At 39.4% G+C, this 13695-nt stretch overlaps 1 protein-coding gene across 4 annotated transcripts in view; it reads right to left on the bottom strand.

The window, feature by feature from the left end:
• The window catches only part of Lclat1 (lysocardiolipin acyltransferase 1), a 129809-nt gene that overhangs the window by 99534 nt on the left and 16580 nt on the right, over nt 1-13695 (bottom strand). The window contains exon 1 of one of the 4 annotated variants that reach the window (XM_029531490.1): nt 11891-11917. The exons of the other annotated variants lie outside the window; for them this stretch is intronic. The gene's annotated coding sequence lies outside the window, so the exon portion shown is untranslated. Of the gene's footprint in view, nt 1-11890; nt 11918-13695 lie in introns of those variants that run through there. 4 annotated transcript variants of the gene reach the window in all.

The raw sequence follows: 13695 nt of genomic DNA, 5'->3' as shown, positions 1-13695 counted from the left end.
AGTGGGTGGGTAGGGGAACAGAGGTGGGGGGAGGGGTATGGGAATCTTTCGGGATAGCATTTGAAATGTAAATAAAGAAAATAATAAAAAAAAAAAAAAAAAAAAAAAAAGAAATTTGAGAGTAGTCACTGAACACTAAAGAATATGAACATTTGTCAGTATTAACGACTAATGGAAGTATGAGCTGATTAAAAATAAAAGGCTAATTTGTACCCTCTAATAAAACCATGGCTCTTTAAAAAGTCAGTTCTTCCATCTTTCGCCCACATACTACCACTGTAGAGTCCTGGGAACCAAGGCACTGCACAGCACACCTTAAAAGTACAAAAACCCACAGCCTGGAAATCAACAGTGCTAATTCCACTTACTGCAGGCTTAGTGAATGGCTTCAACAAGCTGCTAATGTTCCTCTGTTAGTCATGCATCTCTCCAGAGAGTTTAAAATCAGGAGGATACAGAGCAACTGTGCATGGAAAACATCTGCTGGTGACTTCTGCTGTTAGTGGCTTCCAATGGTAGTGCATATCTCTTATCATATCTTATCTTGACATTGCAAACAGTTCAAGTCTTCGCTTGTGAAAGATCACACTGTGTTGAATGGAAGAACTATCTAAATCCACCACCACTATCAGTCTGTTCATGTTTAGATAATTAGTCGGGTTCTGAAAAGACTTTGCTTAAGTAAGAGTTGGTTTTGTTTTGTTTTGTTTTGTTTTTAAACTTAAACATATGTCATTGCTATAGTAAAATATCTAAAATGTTATTTTCACAAACAGAATTTCAGATCACTTAAACTTAGTTTACACTGCACATTTGAGAAACTCAAATTGTATTTGATAAATAGTTCAAGTTTAAAGTGAAGTTACTTTGTAAAATGCCTGGCAGATGAATTACTGTTCTTTCTCATAGACGTGTACACGGCCACGGAGTACATGCTGACCACGGTGTACATGCTGACCACAGTGTACATGCTGACCACAGTGTACATGCTGACCACAGGTTCCTGTTATGCTCTCACATGTGTGTGCATGGGATAGACTCTGCTCATACCAGTTTAATCATATTAAAAATTTGCAGATTAGATTTACAAGATATATAGCTAAACTTTAGTTCTAGACAAGGAACTAGACCTGTCTTAGAGATTTTATTCTGAACATTTCTCAGAAACAGCCATATTCTTCCCATGCTATTATCTTAAAATTACAGTAAATCAGTTAATCCCAAAGCCAACTATTATATAACAGTGAGAAGTTGCTAAAAATGTGAAGTGAACATCTCCAAACTAGGACCACAGAACACAGTGACTAAACAGACTTGAACCTCTCCCCCTAGTTTGAACTTCTCAAACTGTTCTTGTTGTTGATGACTTGCAAAGCCAAAATGCTAAGATTTTAACCTGGATAGGGTACATTTTAGCCACAGTCCTAAATTAATGGATGTCCTCACACTGTATTTAAAAAATAAAATAAAATAAAGCTTCCATGTTGGTCAGTGCAGTGAGCCTGACACGGCAGACACACCACACTGTGGACACTGTCCCTATGGTAATATTTTCTTCCAGTGACGGTCTCACTCTGCAGTATGTTCTGTGTGTGAATGAGCTGCCATGGTGTATTAAACCATATAACTCTAAAATATGTGACTTTTAACCATGAGTACAAATTGTCCCTGATGACAGGGCTAAGCAAACTATGTTAACTTACCTTTAAATTGCTATATGCCCTTCCTGAAATGTTATGGAGTATCTTTTTAATTCAAATCGTACTTGCTTTCATTGAATGTTAGGAGGACTTGTTAAGTGTTAATAGATTCATTACACACATTATTTAGGGTTAACTTGTGGTCACTGCTAATTATAACAGGCTTGGGGGAAAATCTAACCTACACCGATTAAAATTCTATTTATAAAGGAAAAATCAAAACCACAGAAATAGTGCTGAGTTTAGTAACTGCCAAATGCAATCCCTATTTAGATGATGGTCTTACTGCAACACTGTAATTACCAAAAAAAAAAAAAAAAAAAAGTGAATTTCTAAGTGTTTCAAGATGAAACGGTCTTTGAAGAATTTTTAAGGCCTGTAATCATTTTCCTAAAAAGGTAAATCATCCTTAATTTATTCAAATACTAATTTCAGAAGTTAACACAGATTGAATACTCAATTTTATTCTTAAATAGAAGATGTCTCTAAAATTCAGAATCTCAACTCCTAACCAGGGAAAGATTCCCAGGGGTCAGAGGTCAATACTAACTTCCTCCAGCACTATATGGGTAATGCAAACCCTACAGAATGGGATGCTAAGATTCTTCACATAAGTCAGGGAATCAAGGTATCAATCCAAACTGACTGCCAAAGAAAGGCTACAGGGACCACACAGCCTCTGCTTCCTTACTCCCACTTCCTATCCAGACAGCCACAATCAGCCATAACATCAAATCTACCTTGACATAGCCAGGGTACTTCATAATGCTGCATCCAATAGGCACTTTTCTCTCATTTTAATCCACCTCTTAGGATCATTCTATACATGCTTATTCCCTCTTCAAGATGCTAGCCTTGCTCAGCTTTTGTGACACCACTACCTCAGTGGTTCTACACCAGCGAGAGAGGCCCTTCCTCTACCATAAGGCCTCCAAACTCTGAGGTATTCTATTCCTGAGACACTGGCTGTTTTCTCTCTGCCTCCTTCTGGTCCTTCTCCATGGTAACTTCATGCTAATCTTTCACTGGATACCCAAAGCAGCTCTCTCCTCTGAGTGCCACACTAGCTTACTGGACATGCGACAGTAAGCCATAGGTGTCTAATAGTTCTGTCCCACCCTCCACATCTAAAATAAACACCTTATTACCCTTCTCTTACATGTTCCACTGCTCACAGTCTTTATCTCAAAAACAGAACAGCACCTACCCAGATGCTCACAAGTCAAGTTTATTCTTCCCGCTCCCTTACACTCGAAAGTCACTAAAGTCAGCATGGCCCTGGTAGTTTTATCTCCAATCCAGTCTATCATTTCTTTATTGTCGTCACTATGTCAAAACATTCATCTCGTGCTCGTGCCACTGCTGACATCCCTTCTTTCATTCTTGGACAAATGACCATGTCCAGTCCTTTCATCATATTGTAGACAACTGCAAATCTGACTGCACCATTTAGCAGTTCTAAGGGTTTCATTGGCGTTCTCTTTATTCCTTATGGTTGTGAAGGTATCAATCAATTTAAATGCAGTGTACAAACTCAACAGGACTTTATGTAGTCTGGAGAATTACAATCCAGGAGACTCAGACTCAGAAAGCTCCAAATAGGCTAAACAGGAGTGGAAAGAAAGTAAAAGCTTTTGTATAGAGAAGAGAAGGCAGAGGGGCTACATGGCCAGCAGAGGGGCTACATGGCCAGCAGAGGATAAAGACCAGAAGTGTTCACAAAACAATAATCATTTATTATCATTTGTATGCCTGTGTACAAATAACAATACATGGAAAAGTAACTGAAAGCCAGGTGTGATGACAGCAGCCTGTCCTTTTACTAGAGGTGGAGGCCAGCTAGGGTCACTTGAAAGCCTGACTGGACAAAAAACAGAGAGGCGAGCTCACCTGATACAGACAAGGTACTGTTCAAGACCTAGCTGTGAACATGTAAAGCAGCTAGAGTCACTGACCTGCTAACAACCCCACTGGTAGCTTACAGGAACTGTCGGGTTTCCATATGACCTTGGGCAAATTACTTAGCCTTTCTGAACCAAAACTTTGTGTTTGTTGTTGGTTGGTTTGTTGTTGTGACTGTTTGTTTTTTAACCCAGGATCTCAAGTGGCCTAAGCTGGCCTTGATCTTCTGATCCTCCTGTTGCCACCTCTCAAGTACTGAGAGCACAACTATGAACCATGTGCCTGGCTCTCAACTTCTACACTAGGGGTACAGGACTAAACCAACTGCTGCAAGTTAAAAGTCGAGGCAAGTGAACATGAGTGCTGTGGGAACCATCTCCCACACACACATAGCTACTTGAAGTCAAGTCCACTGCTTACATACAGGGCTTTTCAAGCACACGTGGCCCTAACGTGGTACTGAACACCAGACACACTTAGTAATTTGAGGTCTAACTGGAGCCGTTGAGCTAAAGAGATCCTAAATATCCTCTGCAATGGTCACTGAATTCAGTCAGATGAATCAGAGACAGTCAAATCTTTGAACATGCTAGGGTCAGAAACTTAGCATGATAACAAAGTCGCATATAGGGATTGCTGGGGTATTCTTTTGAGGATTTCATTGAACTGGTTACTGTCCCTCAATCATGTTTCTAAAAGGCTAGATTCACTAGAGGGCTTCATGCATCAAACAAAAATCACAGAGAAAAACATAAAGAGGAAAAATAGAGAACTACTACACCCAACTATATAAAATACATGGTAGTGTAAAACTGTTCACTTTAGCATTCATTAAAAATGTTCAGGAGGAATGAAGTGCAACCCAGGGTTCTGTATCCTTGGGAGGCAGACCTGTGTCAACAGGCAAGTAGTATTGAAAAGCCTGGGTTCTTTCCAATCCCCTGCATAGCCTCCATAACTTCATGCACAGTTCATGCTTGCTCATAAAACCATACAGATGACGCAACATTTACTCTTTTTCCTTCGTAACCATCAGCTTTTCCCTTTCCCCTCTGTACTGGCTAGTTTTGTGTCAACTTGATACAGCTGGAGTTATCACAGAGAATAGTGATCAAGGGGGAAAGGCCCCTTGAGGGTGGGACCATCCCTGGGCTGGTAATCTTGGGTTCTATAAAAGAGCAGGCTGAGCAAGCCAGGGGAGGCAAGCCAGTAAAGAACATCCCTCCATGGCTTCTGCATCAGCTCCTGCTTTCTGACCTGCTTGAGTTCCAGTCCTGCATCCTTTGGTGATCAACAGCAGTATGGAAGTGTAAGCTGAATAAACCCTTTCCTTCCCAACTTGCTTCTTGGTCATGATGTTTGTGCAGGAATAGAAACCCTGACTAAGACACCCTCCCTCAAAAAAACTGCCACAAAACTATCCAAGTTTCTGTAAGACCAGAAAAGAAAATTCAAACATAAATCTGCATATAATCAAATATTTAAAGCCAAATTATTTAAGATTTTTTTCATTAACAGCATAATGGTATGACTATAAAAAGTCATGAAGTTCCAAGAGTATCCAGAGAAAAGAACTCAAATACCCCAAGTCACACAGAGTAATATGCAAATACCCCAAAGCTCTGCCTACCACAGCTCACACAATCCCAAATCCCCACCCACTGTCACACAGAGTAATATGCAAATACCCCAAAGCTTCACCCTCTACAACTCAAAGTAACAAGGAAAGAAAACCATGTCAGCAACATCTGGCCCCATGCCTAGCACTCCCTCCATCTCACAGACTCCATGCTAGAGAAGCAGCTCCAGGACTCTGCGCACCAGGCCTACTAAGAGAAGCAGGTTCCACTCTCTCAGGTAGAAGATCCAACTGACTTCCAGCCTCTCCCAAGCCCCTCCTCCTCCACCAAACAGCTATCCCATGTGCAAACCATTTCAACATTCTTTCAACCCATTTAAATTTGTGGGTTGCTTTACTTTTTCTTTGAACCAGTTAACCATGTGCCTGATCTCACAGTGACTTTGAGTTACTTGAAATCCTTAACACATGTTTATTTTGATGTCTGCTTGAGTCCCTCATATTCTAGACAATTTTGTTACTAGGAAGACAAACTATTTGGTACTGTGATAGCAACACAACTAGGAAACAGTGAAAGTGAATTACAATGGGAAGTCCATCATCTCCCAAGGTAGGAAAGCCTTTGGCTTTTGAAAAGCATCGTCCCTTTATGAAATTGACTGGGTGAATTAAGTCCTAAGCACTGGATGAAGACACAAAACTTGGTTTCACAATCTGAAAATCCATTACTGGTGTGTAGATAACAGAAAGATGGCTCTAGAAACCCCAGTATCCCCTGCCCACACATCTTTACTGTGCACTTAGAAATCCTTTGAAACAGTTCTGGCAACTGAGGAAAATAAATGCTCAATCCAGTAGCACAATTCCCTTTACAGAGAAGTATGATAGACTTGCCCTGTACAAGATTTATACTGCCACAGTCAGTTCATCAATGCATCTGTGTTCATCAAGCCATCTGTAACAGATTTTTTTTTTACTCCACTAAGGAAGAAATTCATACAAAAGTCTGGTTTGTTCCATAAAGTTCTAAGATTGTAATTATGGCAAGTGAAGGCATGAGAAAGGTATAGACAACAATGGATGCAGATGACTCAAGCCTGAACAGTCGTGTGGCATCAAAATCATCACGTCCTCTACTTCTTTTTCCACCCACAAAAATAATGTAGAAAACAAAAAAACTGCGCAGGCAAGATGACTCTGCTGGTAAAAAATGCTCGCTGAACAAGCCTCATTCCAAGTCTGACCTCCAGAACCAATGGTGGGAAGAAGAGGAGTAACCCAAAAAGGTGACCGCTGACCTCCATCACGGCATGCGTGGTCCTGTACTCTATACACACACATATACAATAATAATAATTTTAGATCATAACAAATTTCTTTTTATTTAAATTCTACTTATTATACATACAAGTGTGTGCTTAAACGTGGCACATCCATGACACAATGCACATGTGGAAGTCAGAATACAACTGGTGGGAGTCAGTTTTCTCCTTCTACCATAATACACAAACATAATTCTCACACACATATAAAACCTAGTCCATCAGAAATACTTGAGTAGATCCTAACTAAATGTTATCAAAATAACCCAAAGACAAATAATAAGACGGTCTAATAAATGCAAGAACTATGCATGATCTAAACTTTAGGACATAAAACATTCTCCACTCTTCTGGCTCAGCACTAGTGGCCATGGTCCTTTTTTCCAGTGTCTACAAAAGCATCAGACAAAGAAACTGGCTAATGCTTAGGAGAACTACTGTATCAAATGAAGCTAGATACACACACGTATGCAAAATGTTAAGGCTTGAAAGGCTAACCTAGGAGGATTTCCATTTCTGCAAGCAGTGATGAAAAGAGAAGCATCTGTACCAAATGCCAGAGTCCAGAGGAGGGCAGGGGCCTCCAGGCCATGCAGCCCCAAGCCCCCATAGCCTTTGACTTCTTTTGTATTGATGTTTCTGTGTACTCCAGACTAGGGAACTGCCAACTACAAAAATTACAATGGCATGAAAATTTCTTCTACTCTAAAATTTGAGACTAGCAAAATTAATAAAGGTTAGCGTTTAACTCAATTTATAACAATTTTATAAATGAAAAAGTTGAAGTCATCTTCCAGGATGAACAACTGAATGAGTAAAGTCAGGAACACAGGACGCTCTCCCCACTGCTCCTCAGCCCTGGGTCCAAGGACTTCTAGCAAGGACCAGTCACAGAAGTAACGAAAACTCACCCAAATCAGAAAGGAAAGTGTAATTTCTACAAGACATGATCCTCAGTCTGGAAACCTTAGAAAGAAATTACAAAATACCATTGGAGATAATAAATTCAGAAAAGTTGCAGGGAATAGAATTCAACACGCAAAAGTCAAGTGTGAGCTGGGCATGAGGCTCATACCTGTAATCTTGAAAGGATAAGACACAAAGATTACCATAAATTTAAGGCCAGCCTCATCTACCAAAAAGAGTTCAAGGCCAGTGTGGGGTTTGTAGTAAAACCCTATGATAGAGGGAGAGGGGGGAGGGAGGGGGAAGGGGAAGGAAGAGGGAGAGGGAAAAGACAGACAGACAGACAGAGGGAAAGAAGGAAAAAATAGGAAGAGGGAGATGGAGGGAGGGATGGAGGGAGATAAAATTAAACCAAAAAAGAACTTACAAAAACAAGTCACTTTTTACAAGTACACTCAAAACCTAAGAATAAATTCAACCAAGGACATGAAACTAAACGAAAAACTAGAAAGTACTGCCAAAAGAAACTAAAGACAATTTAAATATTTAGAAAGAATCCCATATTTATGAATTTGGCCATAAAACACAAAGCAATTTATAGAGGCAATACAATTACTATCAAAACTCCAATGCTCTTTTTCCAAACATATTAAAAAAAATAATAACTCAGAGCCGGGCGTGGTGGCACACGCCTTTAATCCCAGCACTCGGGAGGCAGAGGCAGGCAGATTTCTGAGTTCGAGGCCAGCCTGTTCTACAGAGTGAGTTCCTGTCTCAAAAAAAAAAAAAAAAAAACTTAGATTCATGTGAAATATAAGTGAAAAGTTAACAGAAAGTTAACTTTAAAGTTAACTTTAAAAAAAAAAAAAAAAAAAAAAAGGTTATTTATTTATTCTATGTACTGTTGCTGTCTTCAGACACACCAGAAGAGGGCATTGGATGCTCACTACAGATGGTTGAGAGCCACCATGTGGTTGCTGAGAATTAAACTCAGAACCTCTGGAAGAGCAGTCGGTGCTCTTAACTGCTGAGCCATCTCTCCAGCCTGAAAGTTAACTTTTGATAGCTAACTAATAAAAGAGAAATAAGATCTTGTTATTAACAGGAGACAGCTAACCCTCACATTAGAATATACCAGTTTCCTATATCTGTAGTAATAAATTTCTCACTGGCTTAACAGTTTATTCTTTAATCTTGGGATCCAAATATCTGAAATAGCATCACTGGACCAAAATTCAAGTGTATGCCATCATTCTTCCATGTTGGAAAGAACAGCTCTTGCCTCATACAGCCACCAAAATTCCTTGACTTGTGACCATGTCCTTCCAACCTCTGCCTCTGTGGTCACTGCCCCTGTTCTTCTGTGCATTATGTCCATCTACCTCCCATTTCTAAGCATGTGACCTCTTGCAGGCCCCATCCATACAACTCAAGATTGGTATCCTACTCCATAGTTCCAAAGAGTCAGGACCTCCCTTTGCCACAGAAAATAATGCATATTAGCCTCCAAACCTTAGATTACAAAGCTTCTTCCCTAGAAATGTTAAGCAAATCCTACTGGAACTCAAACATCGCATCAGACATATAAAAAGCTATCACGTGGCAAAAGATGGTTGTACTTTGAATACAAGAGCTTCATTTCTTCTGTAAAAAGAGGATGCAATTCAGCTCAAATGTAGTTTGTTCTGAATTACCTATGAGCATGCATCTGACATGCGCACTAAGAACCCAGCTGTCTTTCTACTACACTAACAGAGAAGGGTCTTCTGTTACAAACAGAATTTACAGAGTTGGGTAATATTAAGGTTTTAAATAAATCTGAAACAAACTATTTTCCAATGGCAACAAGTTTATTTTTACCCTCTAAATTTTTCCAGACAATTTCAAGGCCCACTAGCCCTTGAATCTCCTCCAGAATCAAGCAGTTTTCATTCCATAAAATCAAAATAAATTCCAGATGAATTAAAGAGTTACATGTAAACTATGAAAGCACTACAAAATTAGAATAAAATATAACAATAAGAAAAATGGGCAAAGTATCATAATAGTCTCATATGAAAAAACACGCACAAAAATCAAATTAAGCCAGTATGAGCCATGTTTTCAATTACTAGTCTCTCCTATTTGTCAGTGATGATATCTAGTAGACGTGAACACACAGGGAAAGAGGGAAGCACATATGACTACAGGCTAACAGATGGGGCTCCTCTAAAAAGCAACATAGTGAGGCTTGCACTTTTAAAGTACATATATATTTATAACAAAAATGCCATTCACATTTTCTATCATACAAAAATCCTGAAAGTGTATAGGAAAGATCTATACTGATGCCTGGGGTTATACCTCAATGGAAGAGAGGCCATGAATTCAATTCCAACACAATAAATTTGTAAACGAATAAATAACTTACTGGAGTACGCTGTGTCCATGGAGATTAGAAGAGTAGAATGAAGTAGAATAAAGAAATGGGAACTGGCGAGATGGCTCGATCATTAGGAGTGTGTACTGCTCCAGGAGTGTGTACATACCCAAGTTCAGTGTGTACTGCTCCAGGAGTGTGTACAGACCCAAGTTCAGTGTGTACTGCTCCAGNACCCAAGTTCAGTGTGTACTGCTCCAGGAGTGTGTACAGACCCAAGTTCAGTGTGTACTGCTCCAGGAGTGTGTACAGACCCAAGTTCAGTGTACTGCTCCAGTAGTGTGAACAGACCCAAGTTCAGTGTATACTGCTCCAATAGTGTGAACAGACCCAAGTTCAGTTCCCAGACCAAGTCATGTGGCTCAGTCACAGGAACTCCAGCTCCAAGAGAGCCAATGTTCTCTTCTGACCTCTCCCACCTGTACATATGTGCGTATAACACACACACACACACACACACACACACTACATCTGCAGAAAATAAACACCTAATGATCAACAGCCATGTAAAGGAGCACTGCGGGGCCAGTTTTAAACAGTGAAGCACAAAAATACACTACACTTAGAAAGTCATCAATGACTTACAAAACTGTAAATGATTTTATTGATAGTCAAAAGGGAAAAAACCCTCCCAAAGTTTATACATGATGTTTATGAATTAATAGAAGTCATATAAAACAACAGCAAAGAAAAAATGATACGGGAAAGAAGTGGTAATATAAGTTAGTGAAAATGGGTACAAATTGTGTAAATATATAACTAAAAATTACACAGCACAAATAAGACTGTGTGTTTTTAACTGTTCTTTATATATTTTCCCCCAAAGTGTATTATGTTACATAACATAGCTAATTTTCAAACCAAAATCAACTAAAGTTTCTGTGTCTTCAAAGACAGAGGACACGTGACCAGCAGCAAGTCCCTCTGCTCTGGAGAGCTGGGAGAGTGCCATGAACCGACTCCACTGAATGAACGAGTCGCACATGATAACCATGTGAGTTCACACACAAGACACTTTAAAATACTTATCAGAACTTACTCAAGCTAAAGAACACTTCCTTCTTCAGACTGGCTATTTCCATGTTTATTTCAATGTTTCACTACTAAAAGTAGCTTTGGAATTTTTATAATTTAAAGCTTCCTTTGGTAAGCTCAGATAACATATAAAATGATAAACCAAAATAATATTTATGCATTGTTTTTAGTAAAATTGTGACTAACACACTCACCCAATCTTATCACTGGTTGGCCCTACAACAGCACTCAGTATGTTTAAAAGGTGGGCAAGAAGCAAGATCTGGCAAAAATTCAGCTGGCGAAAACATAGCATAACTTTTCAAGACTCATCTGAGGGCAAGAAACCACTCTAACACAAGAAAAGGCTCCCTCCAATAAAATACCCATGAAAGAAGTTGCAGAGACAAAGTTTGGAGCTGAGACAAAAGGATGGACAACCCAGAGACTGCCCCACCCGGAGGTCTATCCCATAATCAGCCACCAAATGCAAACTCTATTGCATATCCCAGCAAGAACTTGCTGAAAGGACACTGATATAGCTATCTCTTGTGAGGCTATGCCAGTGCCTGGCAAATATAGAAGCCCACAGTCATCTATAGGATAGAACACAGAGACCCCAATGGAGAAGCTAGAGAAATTACCCAAGGAGCTGAAGGGGTCTGCAACCCTATAGGTGGAACAACAATATGAACTAATCAGTACCCCCAGAGCTCGTGTCTCTAGCTGCATATGTAGCAGAAGATGGCCTAGTCAGCCATCGTTGGGAAGAGAGGCCCCTTGGTCTTGCAAACTTTATATGCCCCACACAGAGTAACGCCAGGGCTAAGAAGTGGGAGTGGGTGGGCAGGGGAGCAGGGGGGTGGGGAGGGTATAGGGGTTATTTGGGATAGCATTTGGAATGTAAATGAAGAAAGAATAAAATAATTAAAAAAGAAAAAGAAAAAAGGGCTCCCTCCATGTAAGATGCAGTAGCCTCTGCCATCAGCTCTAATCCCGCATCCCTTCCAATCCCTTTGCTCCCATTCTTCTGTGCATAGAACATCACCTGCTGAGCCACAGCTCTCAAAACCTTACAGTCTGCAGGACAGCCTCCAACAGCCCTGCTCCATGCAGCTGCTCCTCTTTTGACCTCCAGAACTACTCACGTGGTTTGTGTGTGCTATTTTTATGCCAACATCCTTTTCCTGATCTCCCATTATAGTTTACAAGGGGCCAGAACCCACATATTGCATCTCCTGTAGACACAAAGTGGCCTATCCAAAAATACAAGTGTTTTAATCCCTAAAGCAAGAATGGCAGTTGGCTCAGCACAAAGGTTAAGAACTGAGGTCTGTGGTCAGAAAACCAGAGAATTCTCCCATAAACATCTAGTTCTGTGGCCCTGAACTAATATGACGGCACCTTTCCTACCAAAAGGACAAGGGAGATAACAGCAGGCCTGACCTTCCTAAGGTACTACATGAAAAGATGCAGAGTCCACTGCCACAGTTCCTGAAGAGACACACATACTGCACTCTGACACCGGCCAGATGCCTTATAATTTCTATTGATTTTGACACTCATTTCCTAGAAGTAGCATCAGACTCAACACCAGCCAGATGCCCTACAATTCTATTTAATTCTGATGCTCACTGCCTGGGAGTAAAATCAGATCAAACTAAGTGAAGAGCAGGGTCCATCCAAAGCACTCCTACTTCACATGCCTATGGGCTTGTGCATTACTCAAGGGCCTCGAGAGTTACAGCGCTTATGGAATGAATATACATACTAAATATGCATACGTATTTAAATATGTACTTATATAATACATAAATATATTCATGTACTATCTATATATAGTATATATTACATGACATAAATATATTACACATATTCTTATAGCCTATGTAAATAGAATATATGTATCTATGTAATATAGCATAAATATATAAACATGTAGATATTATATAAATATTTTATGTTATATAAACATATATATATTATATATATATATATATATATATATATATATATATATCCAAAATTTAAAATGTTTTTGCAGTTGTGTGAAGGATAGTTATATATTGGGTTTTATGTTATAATAACATACTATATATGTTACTAATACCTAGCTATTATTTTTTTAAAAGCTTTATTTATTTATTATATGTAAGTACACTGTAGCTGTCTTCAAACACTCCAGAAGAGGGAGTCAGATCTCCTTACAGATGGTCGTGAGCCACCATGTGGTTGCTGGGATTTGAACTCAGGACCTTCAGAACAGTCGGGTGCTCTTACCCGCTGAGCCATCTCACCAGCCCTAGCTATTATTTTCAATTGGATATTTATCATGGCATAAGAAGATATGATTGTGTGTCAAGTTGACAAGGGGTGGATTGTGATGGCTATTCTTGGTTGTCAACTCAACTATATCTGGAATGAACTACAGTCCAGAAATGGAGGACAAGCCTGTGATCCAGATCTCAAGGCAGGGAGACAACATGTTTATGATCCATATATATATATATATATATATATATGGATCATAAACATATATATATATATATATATATACACACATACATACCATTCAGAACATTTTTAAACCCAAATGTCAAGAACTAAAAAAGGATCAGACACATTTTATCAAATATGCAGTAAATCGAAGTTATTATTTTAACAGCCAAGTAGAAGACTACAGAACTAAGGCCAGGATAAAGAAAAGGTGGAGATTAAGCCTTACAAAAACCAGCAACAAGAAAAGTGGGGGAAATGGCAAACTGCCCTTGACAAGTAAATGCACAAAAATGAACAAACCCTGGCAGAAAATGGAATGTGGGATTGAGAATGAATTTGACTCAGCTAACTGAG

This window comes from Mus pahari, chromosome 18 (genome assembly GCF_900095145.1).
Source record: "Mus pahari chromosome 18, PAHARI_EIJ_v1.1, whole genome shotgun sequence".
In the NCBI taxonomy this organism is placed as follows: Eukaryota; Metazoa; Chordata; class Mammalia; order Rodentia; family Muridae; genus Mus; species Mus pahari.
The sequence above is the reverse complement of the archived record's forward strand: the minus strand, read 5'-3'. Positions and strand labels throughout refer to the sequence as shown.